The following is a 20,330-nucleotide window of genomic DNA, read 5'->3' as shown; positions in this document are numbered from 1 at the left end:
GCATAGAAAAATGAGAGAGGGAGAGAAAGGCGAGGAAAGAGGGAAGAAATCTTCTTCCAAATAGAAGGTGACTTCTCAAAGCTAACTAGAGAATGCATTGCTTTTCAACTCCTATCAGTAAATAAACCCTCTTGACAACTACTAAGTCGGTGATCCAGCAACTGGCGTTTAATTATTATGGAAGTTAACCTGAAGTTAAAACGCACACCCAGAGACACATCCTCTGTAAAAGAATATCAAACCCTTGTTTAATGGTGCAGTTCGACTAATGTCTTTCTTTGCTCTCCCAGGACAACTAACTCATCCTCCTTCTACTTTACCACTCACCTCACCTCCCCTCATCCCAATCCTCTCCCTTGTTTTTACTGAAGCACTTTTGGAAAGGGTGCAAGAAAAGTCAAGGGCCCTATTCCATTCAGCCCAGATGCCTCAGTCTGAAAAAAGCTAGAATTACAAAGGGTATACCCCATTTTCCCCACCCCCCCCAAAAAGAGTCAGTACCAAATCAACTATGTCCTCAATTCCCTCATCTGTGATTTTTTTTAAACACCGAGTAATTACCAACTGAAATAGAAAGTGCCCAGGCTGAGAGACCAACTGCTAGCTGTGTGGCTGCAAACATGAGATCCTAATTACAGTAATTCAAAATCCACAGGGCAGGAAGCCTAAATCATTTTCAGACTTTTTTTGGAGGGGTGCAGCATGGCTCACAGACCAGTTGATTGGAGACAGTTCAGGGTGGGCCTCAGGATGATATTCATATTTCTAAATGTGAACATCTTTTAAAAGTGGCTGTGTCCAATAATTGGGATTTGGAATAAGTGTCTGCCAGCTCCTCCAGCAGTAGTGTTAGAAACAAAATCGAGCATTTCAATTTTGTCTACTTCTCCTAAGACAACTAAACCTTTATCCCACCCAAGAGAAAATATTGAAAAACTGGTCTACAGAGGAAATTTCATGCAAGTAGGAAACAGAAATGCAGATAAGAAAATTGGAACTTGCTTTTCAACATCGACATAAACATGAGAAAATGTTACAAAAATATATTGCAATGACATTATAAGAAATTTTAACACAAAGGTATATTTATGAAAATTTCCTCTCAAAGAAATACCATAAGATAATTTAAATTATAAGTGATGATGATGATGCTATTGGTAGCGGTGGTGGTAATCAGCCACTTTTATTAACTGTCCACTGCACATTGACCTCTTACCAGTAGGTATAACAGGATTGCCATAGAAAGTTACACCAGATTCATTCCTCAAGGAGCTTATAGTTTAAAAATGGGTGGGATAAACCCACTTGGAAAACATGCCAAAGAATATATAAATTAGCCTAATAGTAATCGTTTCTTAATGTGTAAGGGACACCGGAATATAATATACACTGGATTAGGCCAAATTCCTTTAAGGAAGACCTAGAAGATGAATTTCCAACAGATTTTTTTTTTTTTTGAACAGAATTTTAAGCAGAGTAGACACATGTTTTGGCAGAATGAGGAAAACATTGGTCTTTTCTAGCCAAGGATATTTAAAGGGGGAATGACAAAATCTGAGAACGGTCAACTGGATGTGATGCTCTGAACTGAAAGAGACAAAATAGATGATGATGGTTTAGAGAGGGAGGGCCTGCAGCAGAGGCAGGCACCTGAAAGTGTCTTGTTTAAAACTCAGGGCTTCAAATGCAAATCAAAGCCAGAACACATCCATCAGGATGGTTTTTTTAATTAAAAGTGTTGGTGGGGATATGGAGAAATTGATCCATGATGTACTATTGGTAGGAAAGTAAAATGGTACAGTCACTATAGAAAAAATATGGTGGTTCCAAAAAAATTAAACATAAAATTACCATATGATCCAGCTCTTCAACTTTTGGGTTTATACCCAAAATAATAAAAAGAAGGGACTCAAACAGAATACTGTACATCCTTGTTCATAGCAGAGTATAAAGTTTCCATTGGAATAATGAAAAATTTCTGGAAATGGATAATAGTGAGGACTGCAGAAAAATGCGAATGTATCTAACACCACTGAATTGTATGCCTGAAATGATTAAACTGGTAAGATTTATGTTATTATTTTAGCACAGTAAAAAAGATACATTAAGATAAAAAAATTTTTTTTAAACTGATCATCATTTAATAGCCATGTGAGCATGGCTAAGATATTTACTCTTTGAGATCCAAATTCCTCAACTATAGAACAGGGATAATGGTATCCACAAAGCAGATTTATAAATACAAGAAATAATGTAAAGTGCCAACCAGTTAATACTAGTTAATATGAATTAACTAGGCTTCTTGCTTGCAAGAAAAGGAACCACAAATGAAGTAGCTTAGAGAATTTATTGGCTTATTGAAGCAAACTTCTAGAGGGTCAAGCCTGGAAGCTGGTCCCAGGAACAACAGGAACTAAAGACTCCAGTGCAATTGGGTTCTTCTAACCTGGCCTATCATTTCTGCCTGATAATTTCTTGGACTACTAGAGAATATGACTAATGGGATTCCAGGCACACATTCTCATACCTTCACAACTAGACAGAAAAAGCTCTTCCTTTGGTCCTGCTCGAAAGACTCTGATTGGACTGTCCTTGCTCACATGTCCATCCCCTGAACCAATCACTGTGGCTAGGGAAGTGAAAAGCCTCCCCCCCTTAAAGGCATAAATTAAAGCAGAAGGATGGAGACAGCCACTGGGAGAGTAGATGTGAACCAGATAGCTTTCTGACTGGTGACTATATAGCAAACTCAGCAAATGGTAAACCAGATTTTACACATAACATAACAGAAGACACCTTAGATACCTGAGCAAAGATCATTTTATCTAAGAAATATACATTTTATGTTATTTTTAACTAATCAATTAAGTTGCTCATTTATTAACACTATCTTGAGGTACATTACTATATATAGGATAATTTGCTGAATAACTGAAATATTCTCCCAAGTATTAAGATTTTTAGGTTGAATTTTGCCTATTCTTTTTATGATAAAATAAGAACACATTTTTTATAAATTCAAGATCACTCATTATGAAAATAAAATATCCTACTGTTTTGTAATACACCAGTACTCTGAGGAACCATTTTGGTGCTTGGAACTGCTTAAACTCTTCACTTGAAGGCCCAGAGGGCATCTTTTGATCAATAGCTGTTCTTTCTCTCTACATTTTCCTGCTTTAAAAAAAATCTCTTTCTTTCCATCATCCTTCATCCTGCTTCTAATTGCTGAGTATTGAACATCCAGATAATTAGTGACTATGAGTAAAATCAGACTTTCAGGGTGTATTTTACAGGGAAAAATGAATTGGCTTTGCTCCAAAGAATATATTATAGGTGTTTGAGGATCTGTTCTTCAGGTTCACAGTAGTGTTTTAGAAAATTAGAAGCCAACCTCTGCCTGAAATCCAGGTAGTTCAGAAAACTGAGTCAAGAGAATTAAACCTTATAGTGGAACTAAAGATCCCTGAGGCACTGAAAGTTTCTAATCCAGCTATTGAAACATATTTTATGAGAATTATGTAGAGAATATCCTCAAGCTTTAAGCTTGCATTTAAGAATTCAGAAGACATATGTTAGAATATTTGCCAAGTGAGTTTAATTGGCCCAAAATATATTGGTTATTGAATTTCTTAACTAGATTTTCTGAAGAAATATTAACCAGATTAAGAAAATCTTAACTCTAAGACAGATCATTAGAGTGACTGTCAAATTAGCTACTAAAACAGAGAAACTGTTCACAGTCAATACAGCAATCCCTATTGATACTAATTTTTACAATTTCCCATTAAGGAGACTTTGATTCAACTGCTGACCAAAGTACTGAGGGCTGAGGCAACAACGTGTCTAAGGGAAATGACCAAGAGGGATCCTGAAGAACATGTGTATTCTCTACACCTGTTTCACTCATAAACATAATGTGCATGCCCTAGTATTTTCAGTAGCAAATGGTCAAATATCTAAGAATCAAATCAGCGATTGCACATTCTGAAAAGAACTGTGTGTTGAAGGGAAGTTTAAGGAGGACAGGAGAAATTCCAAAGAGCTCTGTTTCTTGTTTGCTGTTTCTGAAAGCCTAGTGGGCAAATAAAATATTATTTTGTCATGTGATTAAAAGAGGAAATAAGTGATAAAACACCAACATTGACCCATAGGCAAAAAGAATGCAGTTCCTAAGTTCCTATATAAACTAACTGCCTGCCATTCAAAGAGGCGAAAACCCACAGATAAAACCTGTGCCCCTGCCAAGGCATTAAGTCTCTACAGCTATGTAAACTGCAAAGAGTTTGCAAAGGAACAAATCCAGGACATAACCCCCTTGAGAACTACAAAAGGGATGCTTGTCCAGACATTCACATTGCATCATGCCACTTCACAACTTAAAATGAGTCTAGAAAAAGAGGCATGATTTTGGCATGGCCCAATCCTGTTACTTTCATTTCATAAGACAAGGCAAGCATATCCTTATTTTCTGGTTTACATTTTACCTGCTTGAATTCACATAGTGAGAAATTGACAAACCAGTTAAATCAAAATAAGCCAATCAATGCAGGGCAGCCAAGTAACTTACAACATCCAAAAAATGAGTGGTGGGGCGGTTTTGCTATAAACTGCAAAACTTATTAGCAATCCATCAAAGCCTGAAACTTAATGCTAGTGGCTTATCTAAGCACCTTTTCTTTTCCTTCTCTCTGCTAAGTAAAGTGACAGTCACTCAGTCGAGTCTGACTCTTTGCTACCCCATGGACTTGACAGTCCATGGAATTCTCCAGGCCAAAATACTAGAGTGGATAGCCATTTCCTTCTCCAGGGGATCTTCCCAATCCAGGGATGGAACCCAGGTCTCCTGCATTGCAGGCGGATTCTTTACCAGCTGAGCTACCAGGGAAGCTCTCACTGATAATTGGCTTCTAAGAGTAGAGAATTTGAACAACTTCTGTATGTGTCCAGTGTATTCAGTTCACACTGCTCTAGCTCAAGTTGTAAGATATTTTAACAGCACCAGTACTTAAACCCAAACCTGCTGCAGTGACAAACAAGAATTTTGCAGATAAAAACATAGGTAGGTAGATAGATAGATGATAGATAGAGGCTGACTACAAAGGTAGGTAGATGGACAGACAGATAGCTAATACATGTGCCTGTGGCCACCATGAGATTTAGGGTATAATCTTTCACTCCTAGATCTTTCATATTTACCCATGAGGCCAAATGTTTATAACCTGTGTATTTAAAGTAGCTGCCATATGGAAAGAGCCAGATCTGACATTCACAGCATTAATAAAACAGTATCTAAAATATCAAAACATGACCACTATATGAATTTTTACCCCCCTGGGATTCTTTTTTTTTTTTTTTTTTTTTTTTTCAGATTTCTTTACTGGTATCATTTATTTTTTTTTTATTTTATTTTATTTTTAAACTTTACATAATTGTATTAGTTTTGCCAAATATCAAATGGGATTCTTAAGTTTACCTAAATTTTGCCAGATTTAATACAATTTTAGTTTCAGGTTGGTATATATTTAGACTCAAATTCTGTTTTATGTAAACTTGGGAAATGTTACCCCACTATTATTATTTGCCATGTAAAACAGTAAAGGAACCAGCAAATTATAAGATTTAAAAAATGTAATATGAGATTTATTGTGTACTTTTTTTTTTATTTCCTTGACTCTGTTATTCAAAAGATTAGAGGAGAATTCAGAAGACTGAAGGCACAACCTTATTTCCACAGCTTCATTTTCCTGCCTTCTCTGGTCTAACCTCTTATACTGATGAAAATACAAAAGGAAAATACATTACTCACCATCTTAGTACTTGAACAGTACAAAAAACATTCAGCTCAACAACCTTTCTCCTGCTCAATAATGAAGAAGAGTTTTATCAAGATAAAGAAAGTCACTGGTGAGGAGTTTATAAACTAGAGAGTATCCGAACTAACCTACAGTAAGCAATACATTGCTGACCGAAAGAAAAGTGTTAGTCACTCAGTCGTGTCTGCTTCTTTGTGACAGTATGTTCTGTAGCCTGCCAGGCTCCTCTGTCCATGGAATTCTCTAAGCAAGAATACTGGAGTGGGCAGCCATTCCCTTCTCCAGGGGATCTTCCAGACCCAGGAATTGAACCCAGGTCTCCTACACTGCGGGCAGATTCTTTACCGTCTGAGCCACCAGGGAAGACCCATCCTACAATAAGTAATACACTGCCAACTGAAGGCGATCTGTTTGCTTTGAACGTCAGGAGCCTTGGTAGGGCTGACAACCTCTTAGGAAAGTTACAGAGCTGCCTAATAGATGTTTGCTATGAAGCCACTGCACATCTCTGCATACAGCTAAGTCACTGAAGTACCTGCCGACGAAAGAATTCTCACTGTAATGTTTGAAGAATTATCTTCTGTCCAAAAGCCATACTGTTTTAGTTAGGTAGGGCTGTTATAACAAAATACCACAGACTGGGTGGTTTATAGTAATAGAAATGTATGTTCTCACAGCTTTGGAGGCTGGAAGGCCAAGACCAAGGTGCTGGCAGGGTTGGTTTTTGGACCTCTCTTCCTACTTTGAGGATGGCCATCTTCTCACTGTGCCCTCTCACCAGCTTTCCTTGGTTCTGGATGAGACAGTCACAGAGTCAAAAAGAAACAGAAAGCGAGAGAGCAAGAGCTCTCATGTCTCTTCCTCTTCATGTGACACAAGTCCTACTGGATTAAGGCCCCACTGTTATGACTTCACTTAGCTTTTATTGCCTCCTTATAGGATCTGTCTCCAAATACAGTCATACTGGGGGTTAGAACTCCAGCATAGGAATTTGGGAGGAATACAATTCAGTCCATAGCACACACCTCAGTCTTAGAGATTTATGGGTGGCAATGGCAATGATCCACACAGTCAAAGGCTTTGGCATTAAGTCAATAGAGCTTAGGCCCTTATAAATTCCCTGGGTGGAGGGGAACAGTTCCTTTTACCAAAATATGGCTTAGTTTTATATCACTGACTTTTAGTGAAGTTTGCTGTGAGAAATAACCACACACACTCTTTCTACCTTTTTTAGTGGATACTGCCCATTCCCAAAATTCAATTTCTTCTACATAAGCTCTGGGTGAGAACTGCCTTTTAAAGGTTAGTGCTGGAAGGCAAAAATTGTCTTCCATGAGAATTTCCTATAATTCTTAAAAATCTCAAGAACCTCATACTACAATAGTTTTATTTTTTCTTCTAGTCTGGCAGGAAATTTTGGATGATATTAGAAGCTCAAACTGGAGAAGGCAATGGCACCCCACTCCAGTACTCTTGCCTGGCAAATCCCATGGATGGAGGAGCCTGGTGGGCTGCAGTCCGTGGGATCGCTGAGGGTCGGACACGACTGAGTGACTTCACTTTCACTTTTTACTTTCATGCATTGGAGAAGGAAATGGCAACCCACTCCAGTGTTCTTGCCAGGAGAATCCCAGGGACGGGGGAGCCTAGTGGGCTGCCGTCTATGGGGTCGCACAGAGTCGAACACGACTGAAGGGACTTAGCAGCAGCAGCAGTAGCAGAAGCTCAAACATTTCAAATCTATTAACTGCTTGTATTTGTAGTCATCCTCTTTTTTTTTTTTTCCTGCTTTTTAACCCTGATTCTCTTATTTCTCTTTCAGTAACAATTCTCTATTTATTTTTTTGTTTGTTTGTTTTTAGCTAACTCAAAAATACCTTTTTAGGAAAAAGACAGTGTTTAAACACATTAAAGTAAACATCTGGAACTATAAGATTAAATCATAAGATCATCATAAGATTAAACCAGATTTTTTTGTTTTTAAATCAGATGGCTGCTATTGAGTTCTGTTTAAAAAAAAAAAATTGAAAAGAGAGTAAGCACCAAAAAAGAGAATCCTGATTGCCTCTTAGGTTTTCACTCACCATTCCCAGGAAAATGAATACCTAGCAATGAATATAAAAATAAAATTTTAAAAGTAGAGAAACTCATTTAAAAGTGGAAGGCAAAGCTTCCAACAGAGTAAATGGATAATTTTGAGCCATTATATGCAAATTAACTTTCACACTGGTTGGTATTCTTCAAAGTGAACTTTTATCTTGGCTAATCAGAGTTGCTAGGAGATAAGCCCTACCCTACTGTTAATGTGAGCCCAGTTTTCCACCCTGGACCTCAATCAGATGGTAGTCCACTGCTAGAAAGTACGGTTTAAAGATTAAACAAAAGCAGCAACAGAGCATCCAGGAGGCAAAGGACAGATGCCCTTTCTGAGTCTGCACATGTGCTGGGATATGACTTCAAGGCCTCTCTCTGATAAGATTAATGCCTAAGGAAAAAAGCTGAGCATTTTAAGGTTTAGAAAGAAACTGTAGTTTCTGGAAAGGGAGTTTGTGAAAGGAGAGGTCAAAGAAATCAGAAACAAAAATACCTGGTTCTTTTAATGTGGTACAAAAATAGCGCCTTCGAATATCATGCTGCACTATGTCGTACACATGTTTTGCACATGTTGTGTGAAAGTATAGAGGATGCATTCGCAAAATATCAGCAACATGTGTTAAGATAATGTTTAAAATCTATCAATCATGTATGGATGTCAGAAAACAATATGCTTTGGGATCTGTTGAACAAGAGAAAGCTAATGCAAAGAACTGGATAAGGCCTTCCAAAAATTCTTCCCAAATAGGACAGACCTCCATAAAAACTGTCTTGTATTGTGGTCTCAATTAAATGAGAAAAAAAAAATAAGTAAAGTGACTTACATTTTGATAGGAGTTCTCCGGAAAAAAATAAGTTTTTACAAAGTAGGTGAAAAAGACTAGGCTAAACCACGTATGGAAAATTAGATCAAGATGGAGGCAGGACACAAGCATCTACCTTCCCTACGCAAAACCCTCTGAAAGAATAGGTGCAACTATATGGGAGAACAACTCCTGAAGAATGCTAGAAAATAAGAAAGGGTACAATTTGTAGACAACCAAATGCTGACAAGGATGCAGAGCAATAGGAATTCTCATGTACTGCTAGTGGGAAAGCAAAAATGATATAGCACTTTGGAAAAGTTTGGCAGTTCCTTATAAAGTTAAATGTACACTTACTGCTGTAGACTGAAAGCTTATGTGCCCCCAAGATTCATCTATTGAGGCTTAGGATGCAAAATGATAACTGGAGGTAAGGCCCTTGGGAGGTGAAATAGTCATAAAGGTGGAATCCTCATGAATGAGATTGTAAGTGGCCCTGTAAAGGAGATTCCAGAGAACTCCTTCACCCCTCCCACCATGTGAGGATGCAATGAGAAGATGGCCTTTTATGTACCAGGAAGAAGTCCTTATCAGACACTGCACCTGCCAGTGTCTTGATCTCGGACTTCCTATACTCTGGAACTCTAAGAAATAAGCTTTTGTTGTTTATAAGGTACCTAATCCATGATATTTGGTTATACCAACCCAAATGGACTGAGACAATAAGTAAGTTTATTTTTCCATATTTTGTGACAGAAAAGCCAAGAATCCCAGAAAAACTGCTGTTCATCTTTTTAGCAAACTCACATTCCACACTATCTACTACCACTGTACAATAATGCTTTTATTAACATGTATAAGAATAAATGTATATCTTCCAAACTAAAAATTCAAGAAATGGAGATTACAGAGAAATGCTAGTAACCTTTCATTGAGGAAAAGTCAATCACAAAATAAGCAAAGAGTTTAAATGCCATATTTGGCAGTAAGAACTGAAATGAAAGGACCCTAGCCTAAGATTCCCTTTGTGACTTCGGCTCCTATATGAAAAAGGGAAAGTGGCTAGTCATTTTGCCACTTCATACAGGGAAAAAATCCCAGAAGAGAAAGAAAACTTTGAGCTCTTAAAAGTGGTAATATATGAAATACAGAGCAAGGAGGTTACTAGTGCTGAAATTGTGATTCCCCTCCCCACCTCCCACCCCTGAAAATCTTTTGCTTCTGTAATTAAGAGGAAAAAATAACAGACCAAACTGGAGGCAATACATCTGTCTTGTTTGACACTGGGATCTCGGAACCTGGCCCTCTGCCTTCCAGGCTGGTGTCTGCTCCCTCATCCCCATCCCAGGAAATAATCATTTGTTTCTCCAGAGACTCAGTATTTCAATTTGCTTCTCTAAGAGAATTTAGTGCATTTTAATTCCTCTTTATGGATATGTACAGGTTGGGCTTGCAAAACATTTTTGCTGAATTGTGCAATTACTGAAAATTATTGTATTCTGTCTTTTAAAATAATCAGACTTTATAACTTTAATTTGTCACATAGTAGAACTTCCTCTCTAGTAATCTTAAGTTTTACCAGTGATTTATGCAGGTTTCTCAAGTGTCTGGTTTTCTGTAATATGTTTTGTAATATGTTTTTTGCTTTTTTCTTTAAGTCATAAAATAATTATAAGCAATTGCACAAGAGCAATACATAATGCCAATTTTTTTTTTATTCTTCAAGGAGCAGGAGAGATGCATTAATTTTTCTTTATTTACCACACTATTAAACACTTCAGTTCTGTAGCCACCATCAGCACTAAATTCTAATTCCAAGTGATTTACTGAGCCTGAAAACCTCGCCTCTCCCTTAAGTGTTCCTTTTTCAACTGAGAACACAAAACAAATTTGCCAATATGTACAGTGCTAGGCTACCTGTGTTTAGGAAGAAGGAAAAAAAAATTTTTTTAAACCTGGGAACCTTTAAAAGTGAACAGCTTAATTAATCATTTGGATTATTCAATCCTCTGTTTTCACTTTTACCCTTCTTTTTGGAGGGCAGGCAGGAGGGAGGTTGTATATTCCTTTGGTTCATCAGTAGTTATGGTTTTAACACTATTACAACTTTAAAAAGCTACTGTGCTTCTGAAGCTTCTGGTCAGCGGGTTTTTGTCCCTAGAGTTTCAAAGCTTAGGGCAAATGGTTTTCTCTAACTCTGTTTAACTCAAATATGAAACAGGAAACTGTGATGTCGTGTCTAGTAAACCATCAAAAGCACTCTGTTTAAAACAGAGAAATTAAGTGAGCTCACTGCTGCCTTCAAATACCTGAATTTTGGCAAAACACTTAACCTATCTAGGAGTCATTGTAAAAGGTTAATTAAATAAAATCAAAATAGGGTCGTCACTTCTTCCTAAGGGCATCAGTTGTCTCAGCAAATGAGTTCTTTCATCATGGAAAATGAAACGTGTCAGCCTTCTAGTATGAGACTGATGTACACCGAAGAAATCTACCTTGCTTACTACTCCAAAACGGCCTTCAATCTGTGGAACAAAAGAATAATTGAACTTGAACCTTCCAACAGTGCCATTATAGCACTATTTTTATATTGATAACTCTGTGGGTGTGCACAGAGCTCATCACAACTGTGTGCGGCCGGCCAGTCCTTTAGAGCACTTAAGGAAAACAAATATTTCTCTGAGGCTTTGACATGACAAACATACAAGTTCACTATCTAAACATTAAGTCATATTTTAAATGGATACTTTAAGTAATCACTTCCTACACAACTGGAATGAAATGTACACTGATTTTAATGACAGTGATAATAAAGTTGGTTACATAATTCCAAGCCGGTCACCATGGGGAAAATGATGAGCATTAGTCTTTAGAGACAGAGTTTCTTAAGGTAAATTATTAGCCCCGTTAACGTGAGTAACATAAAAAGTGGGAGATGGGGAAGAGAGGGAACAGCAACCTAGCTCTCACAGCAAAGCTGCGGCTGATTTTTTTTTTTTAAGTCCTTCCTTTACAAGATTATCTTGCTGTAGTTTTTGGCAATATCAAATAATTACAGTTTATTTTAAATAAGAATCCTGTATTTCTGCTACTGAGCCTTTATGCTTTCACTGGCAACCCCAATTTTCGTAGTTCTCTTTTTCTTATCTTATCGAGTATCTTAGTTTTCCTCCAATAAACATGTGTAGCTGAGTAAGAGCTGGAAAGCTGAAAAGGACAAGCTGAGCTTTTCTTCTTCTCAACTCTCTAAAAAGGGCTCCACTTCACTAAGGAGATAGAAAGGAGGGAAGTAAATAAAGTAAAAGACAATTTTTGGTTCATGTCAGAGGGGCTATTTTCTGAAACATTGCTCTGATCTATACTGTATTTTGGAAGCAATGCCTCTGGTCTAAAAGATTCAGTGAGCAATAGAAGATAATAAAGGGAGATCAGTAGAGGCATGTGTCTACTTCTTTTTTTTTTTTTTTAATTTTAGAAGGTAAAGAAAATAGGAGACGAGAATCTGCAGAGAACTGTTAAAATCCCTTTTAACTAAGGAATGGGTAGCAGGATTGTGCACGGTTTTTGTTTTCTGCCTTATTCTTTTTCTAAATTTTCAAAAAACAGTGTTACAGTAAACACATGTTACTTTTATCAGCAGAAAAGAGGATTTAAGCGCTTTCCTATTTCCGGTTGCCAGGTCAGCCTCCTGATCCAGCTCTTAGTGGAGATCAAGAGCTTAGACTTTTTCCTTAAACCCACACCCCTGGCACAGTCTGCACACGGTCTGGGCGTTCAGCAAGTCTGGACTGACTAATTAATTGATGTAGGGCTCCTTCACCTTTGTACACCTCTGTACTTAAACACTGTTCTCCAGGGTGTCTAAACACACTTAGAAAGAGCTGCTCTGGTTTTAAATGGTATATAAATTCTCTACTAAAGCCACTTCTTCATATTCATCATCTCTAAAGAGCAGATGAGTAAGGTGACATTTTCATGTTGTAGTTAGAGCTGGCTTGGAACAAAAAGTCACTGAGTTTAGGTTTAGAGTTATGTTCAGTCTAAAAATAAGTTACTGGGGGATCTCAGACACGACCCAGTCTTTAGATTTTTATCAAGAATGCTGCCCACACATCACAATTATAAAGTTTAAGTATTAAAATTGAGATTTTTAAATTTTTTCCCAAAGAGAAGCCTCAACCTTCTTTTGGCAATGATGCTGGGAAAGAGAAGGCCATAATCTCCTTAAGGACAGGGCCCCCACTGTCTTTTTTATCCTTAATGCTTCTGCCAATATGTGGGGGCAGAGTAGGTATTTATAACTGTTGAAGATTGAATAAATCAATTAGTCTGTCAACACAGCTACAAACCTACTTTGTCACGAAGTAGATATATGTTTCAGGGAGAAGGGTAGTCTTAAAAAAATACTATTTATTCGGAGTAGAGTATTAAAATAAAAAACCCATGACTACCAAACATATAATAAAAGAGTAAGATACACTGTTTTCTACAACATATTAGGCAGCTAAGACCATTTCATAAGATGGTCTTATGTTAATGATTAAACATGATGGCAAGTAAAAGCTTCTTAAGCTGACATTATTTTAAACAAGCAGGTGGCTTCTAGAGTTGAATTTATAAGACATAAAAAATTATCTTGAATAAGTATCAACAAGTGATGATAACTGATAATAAATGCACCCTTAACTAAAAAGCATGGTTTAAAGTGACAGTTTCTTTTAGTATCTCTAAGGAGTGTTTTCTTGCTTACCTGTCAGTGTTTTAATATTATTTCTTTTTCTTCTATTTTTTAAAAGTTTTGTGCTCAGTCATATATGTGACCCAGATTTCAATGCCACCTTGTTGATGCTAAGACAGCTTTTGTATCCGTAAAACCACTGCACAGTGTCTAAATCGGGAGCTGAATATGTTCTTCTACCTTTTATCGGCTCTAAAAAATGCAGAGCAAACATTATCTATTGTTAATTACCTGTAAAGTAGGGCTTTAGCCACTTCCCCTGTTTCTAAGAGCCCTGAAGTGAAACCTAAAAGAAGTCACCCATTGTTTTCCGCTGTGCAAGGGCCAGGAGCAAACAGGGCTCAAATTGCAGCTCTGAAAGGCCACAGGAAATTGGCATACCACTAATCTGCACTCAACTATTCAAAGAAACAAAGCCTGCATTCCTGCTGAAAAACTCACCAGCAGAAACCCAAGGCAGATCTGTTCAGCAAGGACCACAGAATAAATCTGCAGAAATAAAAGTTTTAATTAGAGTACATGAGACCTGGCTCCAGTTTCCTAGCTCTAACATGCATCATTTAGGTTTCTACCTACTCTTCCGAGTTTTCCCCAAAATGAGATTACATAATTAGAATCCTTTCCACTTAATCATTTGAGCAGGGCTAGAGTAGGAGGGGACAATGTAATCAGAGGCCAAGGGTTCACTACAGACAGCTGAGTTGTGGTAAACTAGTATTCTAAAATAATCAAAATCCAAAGCACTTACGATTTGCTTTTGTGTACTTGGACTATATATATTCCTTGTAAATGCAAAAACATTTTTTTCTAAACCTTGGGAATGAAACGCAATTAAGAAATTGGTCAGATTATCTTTCATAAAGCACAGCACAAGTTAGGATGAGACTCCATGTAAAACTCAAGGATAAAAGTAGTGATTTTTTTTTAACTGGATGCTTCACCACAGTTCAAGTCATGAGCAGAACACGGATGCCTCATCATCGGCTGGTGTGGCACACTCACTTGTTCTTTCTTAATGGTTATCAGAAAGGCTGGGGCTTCTCTGGTGGCTCAGAATCCGCATACAATGCAGGAGACTCAGGTTTGATTCCTGGGTCAGGAAGATTCCCTGGAGAAGGGAATGACAACCTACTCTACTGTTTTACCTGGGAAATCCCATGGACAGAGGGCCCTGATGGGCTACATCCATGAGGTCGTAAAGAGTCGTGTTGTGGCCCGGGCACGGGTTGGAAAAGAATTTCCAGACCTGAGGCAGAATGAGAGGAGAATAAAGTTTATTAGAGTGGGAGACGCTGTTAGAATAGCGGGCCAGCTCAAGGGAGAACCGAAATTAAACAGGGGTCCTTAGTCCACTTTTATACCCAGGGTACAAGGAGTGGGATAGGGGTCTTGCGGGTCATTTGCTGATCAGATGAGGCATGTATACTGGGTGGGGAAGAGTAGGGCAAATACCTTCTCCCTACGGAGTAGGAGGGGAGACAGGTTATACTGTTCCATTAATAGTTACAACATGGGAGAGGGAAGGACCATAAGGGCCTGGTTTTTCCATTCCTGCATTCCAACACCCTCCTTGGTTTTATCTGCTCTTTCGTCCTTGGGTCGCCACAAGTCGGACACAATTTAGCAACTCAACCACCAACCACCACATCAGAAAGGTCACAGAATGAACTAACAGAGTCAGGGATGTTATGTTCTAGTCCTAACTTTATCAAGAAATTGGAAAATCATATTTCCTCCCTATGTCAAACTTCCTTACCTATAAAACTAGGTGAATAATTCAGTCCCTCCTTAACTCACGAGTTTGTTGAAATACCAAAAGTTTGTACACCTAGGTACTTACAAAAATATTATGTGCCATGTACAATTTGAGATACTACTGTATTTAGTAAAAACAATGTTTTAATTGAGTGATAGTTATATGGTATTATCATAGATCTTCAAAAACATATTGTTGTTGTTGTTCAGTCACTCAGTCATGTCTGACTCTGCAAATCCATGGGCTGCAGCAGGCTAGGCTTTCCTGTCCTTCACCATCTCCTGGAGTTTGCTCCAATTCATGTCCATTGAGTTGATGATGCCATCCAACCATCTCATCCTCTGTCATCCCCTTCTCCTCCTGCCCTCAATCTTTCCCATCATTGGGGGCTTTTCCAGTGAGTTGGTTCTTCCCATCAGGTGGCCAAAGTACTGGAGCTTCCAAAAGCATATATAGAGTAGCCATTATACATTTGAAAAAAGGGACATTTTGAAGAGCTTTGTGCCTATGCAAATTGAACAAGAAGAGTAAGCAGTAAGTTCAGTGTCTAGGAGAAAGGGTATCAGCACCTTGGAAGCTGAGGGTTCTTGCCTCCTCCAGGACTCTCAAGTCAACTCAGTATTAGGTCAGTCGTGTCCCAACTCTTTGTGACCCCATGGACTGTAGCCCACCAGGCTCCTCTGTCTATGGGATTCTCCAGGCAAGAATAATGGAGTGGGTTGCCACTTCCTTCTCCAGGGGATCTTCCGACTTAGGGACAGAACACACAATCTGCATTACAAGCAGATTGTTTACCGCTGTAGCTGAACCACCGGTAAAGGTAGAAGCCCTATTTGTTAGAATACGCAAGACTAAAATGGCTTAAAGCAGATTACAGACCATATCAGAATATATATTTTATTAATATAGTAAATATTCCTCTGGACAGAAAAACAAGATCCAAATATGGGTTCTTATGACTCAATTGTAAAATGCAGGAAAATATATCAATAAATATGTACTCAGTGCCTACCATGGACAAAGCACCTTTGGGGTACAGGTGAGTCTACAACATAACCTCAAAGAATTACAGTATCAAAGGAGACACAGGACATAAACTTTGAACAGGGGCAGAAAATGCCACCCCGAAATATGCCACCTTAGCGTAAAGATTATATTGAGCTAGAAGCACTGATAAACAGCAGGTACAAGAGGGGTGCTGTGGCCTCCTCTTTTCTTTCTGGAAGCAGGAGATAAAACTCACATATGAGGGATGCCCTCACTGTACCAGGAGGAGAGGAACATTCTTATCACCAGAGATGGAGAGTGGAGGCTGAGAACTCTGTGCAAACAGACCTTGTTAAAATATCTCAACTTCCTTTACTGTTCATATATCTTAGTTGCTTTTCTGTAACTGTCTCTCTTTGTTCAACCACAGTATGAATGTTTAGGCTTGGCTACATCTCTGGGTCTTCATCTTCCTATAGGGTTCACAGGTACATGTAAAATTCTGTATGCTTTTCCCCTGTTAATCCATCTGATGTCAATTAATTCTCAGGCCCAACAGGAACTTTAACAAGGTAGTGGTAAGGTTTTGCCTCCTCTTCAATACTGTAAACATTAAAAGTAATGACCCTTTTACATAATGATGTTACTATAGAATTTCTAGGAGAGATTATTTAGTCAGAGAAATAGGATTTAAACCTAGTTATAAAAGAGTAAAGGCTTCCTGAGTGGCTAAGATGGTAAAGAATCCACCTCCAATTCAGGAGACACAGCTTCAATCCCTGGGTCGGGAAGATCCCCTGGAGAAGGGAATGGCTACTCACTCCAGTATTCTTGTCTAGAGAATTCCATGGACAGAAGAGCCTGGCAAGGCTACAGTCCATGGGGTCGCAGAGAGTTGGACATAACTGAGCAACTGACACTTTCACTTTTTTTTTTTTTCCAGGGACAGAGAGTGAATTAATTCCACTGGATAGAAGATTTATGTTGCAGGAAAGAAGGGCAGAAGAGCAGTTTGGGAGTTTGAAGGCACACCCACGAATACTTAGTACATGCATTTTAACTTAATCCTATAGTTAATTTAAAGGGTGATGAGAGGAAAAGAGGATAGGGCAAAAGGGAAAGAGAAAACGTGGGGCTTCCAAGAGACATACAGCCTGATGAACTGGAAAAGATTAATTTTTAATATGGTTATTTGTTATGGAGTCATGCTGTAGGCCAGTAACATCATATGATAAATGACACAAATGTTTCCAAGTGTAAATCATCATATTCCAACTTGGCAGTCACCAGCAGACACACATTTTCCATTGGGTCAAAAGGACCCAAAATTTTATTTGAACACAAAAATACAGTTCTGTGTTTTTCCCCCTTGAGAAATGGTCCCATAGGTAACATACGAACGGCCCCGTCGTGAAATCACCGCCCCCGTCGTGAAATCGCCGCCCCCTGCTCAGCGCGCCTGCGGTTGCGTTAGTCATGATTGTGCCATAGGAAGGAGGTGACAGTTACCGCTTGGATATGTTTGTAGGGCATAACCTCAAAGGAACTTCCTCACACTCTATAGTAGAAAGGAATAAATGTTTGTTTTGAAAGATAAGCATGGGTAAGAAGGAAAAAATGCTCAAGGGCAAATACTTTTGAAAAAAAAAATGCTTTATGAAAGAATGTTGGGTTTTGTTTTTTTCAAGAAAGGCAAGTTCAAGCAGACCTTTTTTTTTTTTTTTTCTTTTTCAAGAGTACTGGCTGCTTTTCTTCTTTCCAAAATTCACCAGATTTTACAAACCATATGAAGCATATTTTCCCTAAGGATTAAGAGATTCCTTCTAGTTGAAGTTTTTACTTAAGAAATTAAGGCACTATATGGTACCTATTCCAGTGCCAAGGAGAAAAAAAAAAATCCCATTATCTACATAGGACATGAAGCAATGTGGACTTTACACACTTGACTTTTTTTTTTAACTAAACTTTTGAAATCAAGCAATGCCAACCTCCCTCAAATTCAAGTCGTTCTGCTTTATAATGATCACTTCTCAAAAAACCATTTCCAAGTCTCTACATGTGCCACATACCACCTATAAAATGTAGAAAATGTTTAACTCCAATACTCTCATTTATAAGCAATTCAACCTACAGGAAAAAAATAAAAATGACCAATTTCAATCCCCAAATTGTTTTGTCATTTTTTTGGTATAGCTTCTGCAAGAATCTGGATTTTACTAACTTGGCCTGTCGTTATGGTTTACTCTGTGCCCCATGGACTGTAGCCCACCAGGCTCCTCTGTCCAAGGGATTTTTCAGGCAAGAATACTGGAATGGGTTGCCAAGCCCTCCTCCAGAGGATCTTCCTGACCCAGGGATCGAATCTGTATCTCCTGCATCGGCAGGCGGATTCTTTAATAAATAAAACTCCAGGTCTTCAAGTATAGATAAGGTCTATATAATGGAAATAGCATAGGACTTTCAAATGCAGTTTTCACATCTTTTTCTCTGAGTACTCAGCTGGCTCTACTTCCTACTAGCAGTTTATCCTTGAGTAAATCATTTCATCTCTCCAGGGTTCAAATGTCTTTACTTTTGAATGAATGAAGGAAAGGAACTAAGTAGACTTTAAGGTCCTCCCAGATTTGACTTTCAGTGGCTTCTCTAATCCTATTCCCAATCACCTAATAAACATATTCCTCAACCACCCTTCTTCCTTTGTCCACCATCGCCGTTATCATTTCTCACTTTGACCAACAGAGAAAAATATAGGGAATAAGGAAAATCAGGACACTGAAGTTACAAGCATTATTTTTTTGAAGATACTCCAGTGATTTAAAATTTAATGCCTGGGCCAGGGCGTGTAGGGGTTGCGTGGGAGAGGGTAGGAAGAGTTAATGTTTTTAGATAATTGGGAGACTTGCTGAATTTTCTATTTTGGAATTTGGTATTTCTGACAACAAAGTTCAAATATTGCATATAACTCACTTTTCTGAGTGATATATAGTGAACTCTGTCTGGGGAGCCAGGGTGGAAGAAAGAATTAATAATTTAGTTTGCTTGATTTGCAAAGCCTTTGATTCTCTTCTCTGCTTTCTGGCTTCCTGCCTTTGGTCCACTTCATTACTCATTAACTGTTCTGGGAGAGATGTGTTGTAGGGGGAAAAAAATCATTCCCAAATCTGTACAATTAGTGGAATGTTCAGTGTAGAAAATGTTGGTCTCCTTCTGCATTTTATTTGTACAAATGTTCTCTCTGCCTATGTTAGCAGTTATAAACCAGTTATGGACCAGTTATGAGTTGGTCCTGTGATGAGTCACCTAGATCTGTCTTCACTCCTCTTTCTCAACCTGCCAGTCATCTCAAACCCATCCTTCCTTTCAGTCTCCATTGTTCCAGTCACACTGATCATCTAGATCATCATATTAATGATCTAGCTGGATTCCCTCTTCCATTTCAGTCTATCCTCCACAAGGCTGCCTGAAAAATCTTTCTAAAACTCTAATCTGCTCATGTCACTCTCTTGTTTAAAACCGGGCCTCTCTGTGACTCCTCACTCACAAGATAGAGCTCAAACTTTTCAACTTGACCTCCACACTTTTCATGACTGGCTCCTATCTTTCCCAAAGACACCTTACCTTCCAAACATTCTGATTTACTTGCCATCATGCCATGATCGTTCCCACTAACATGCCTTTATATTGATCTGAAATGCTTTTCCTCTCACTTGTCTGCCTGATGAATTGCTACTCATCTTTCATATCTTCTCTATGAAGCCTTTCCTGACTTGCAGACAGATGTGGCTGCCTCCACGGCCCCAGTTACCAACTGATACAGTAATACCAATCACATGGTTAAAACTTTGTGCATTGCTAGTCAAAGACTGGGATTCTCAGCATCAAAAATATCATTGTTAAATAAGTGATTAAATGTTTGACAGAGCCAGGCAATTCTTATTTTCTCTCAAAAATTGCCAGTCTTGTCGACATTTGAAATAGTATCAAAAACCGTACAAAAACAGAGTTTCAGTTTGGTCATTCATCTAAGCATCTTTCCTTCTCTGAAGTTTTATGAATAGATCTAGCAAGGTAATCAAAACAAATATTTATTGATAAATTTAGTTTCATCTTTTTTTTTCTTTTAATCTGCCCTAATT

The sequence above is a fragment of the Bubalus bubalis genome, chromosome 17 (assembly GCF_019923935.1).
Source record: "Bubalus bubalis isolate 160015118507 breed Murrah chromosome 17, NDDB_SH_1, whole genome shotgun sequence".
NCBI lineage: Eukaryota > Metazoa > Chordata > Mammalia > Artiodactyla > Bovidae > Bubalus > Bubalus bubalis.
Note: the sequence above shows the minus strand (reverse complement) of the source record.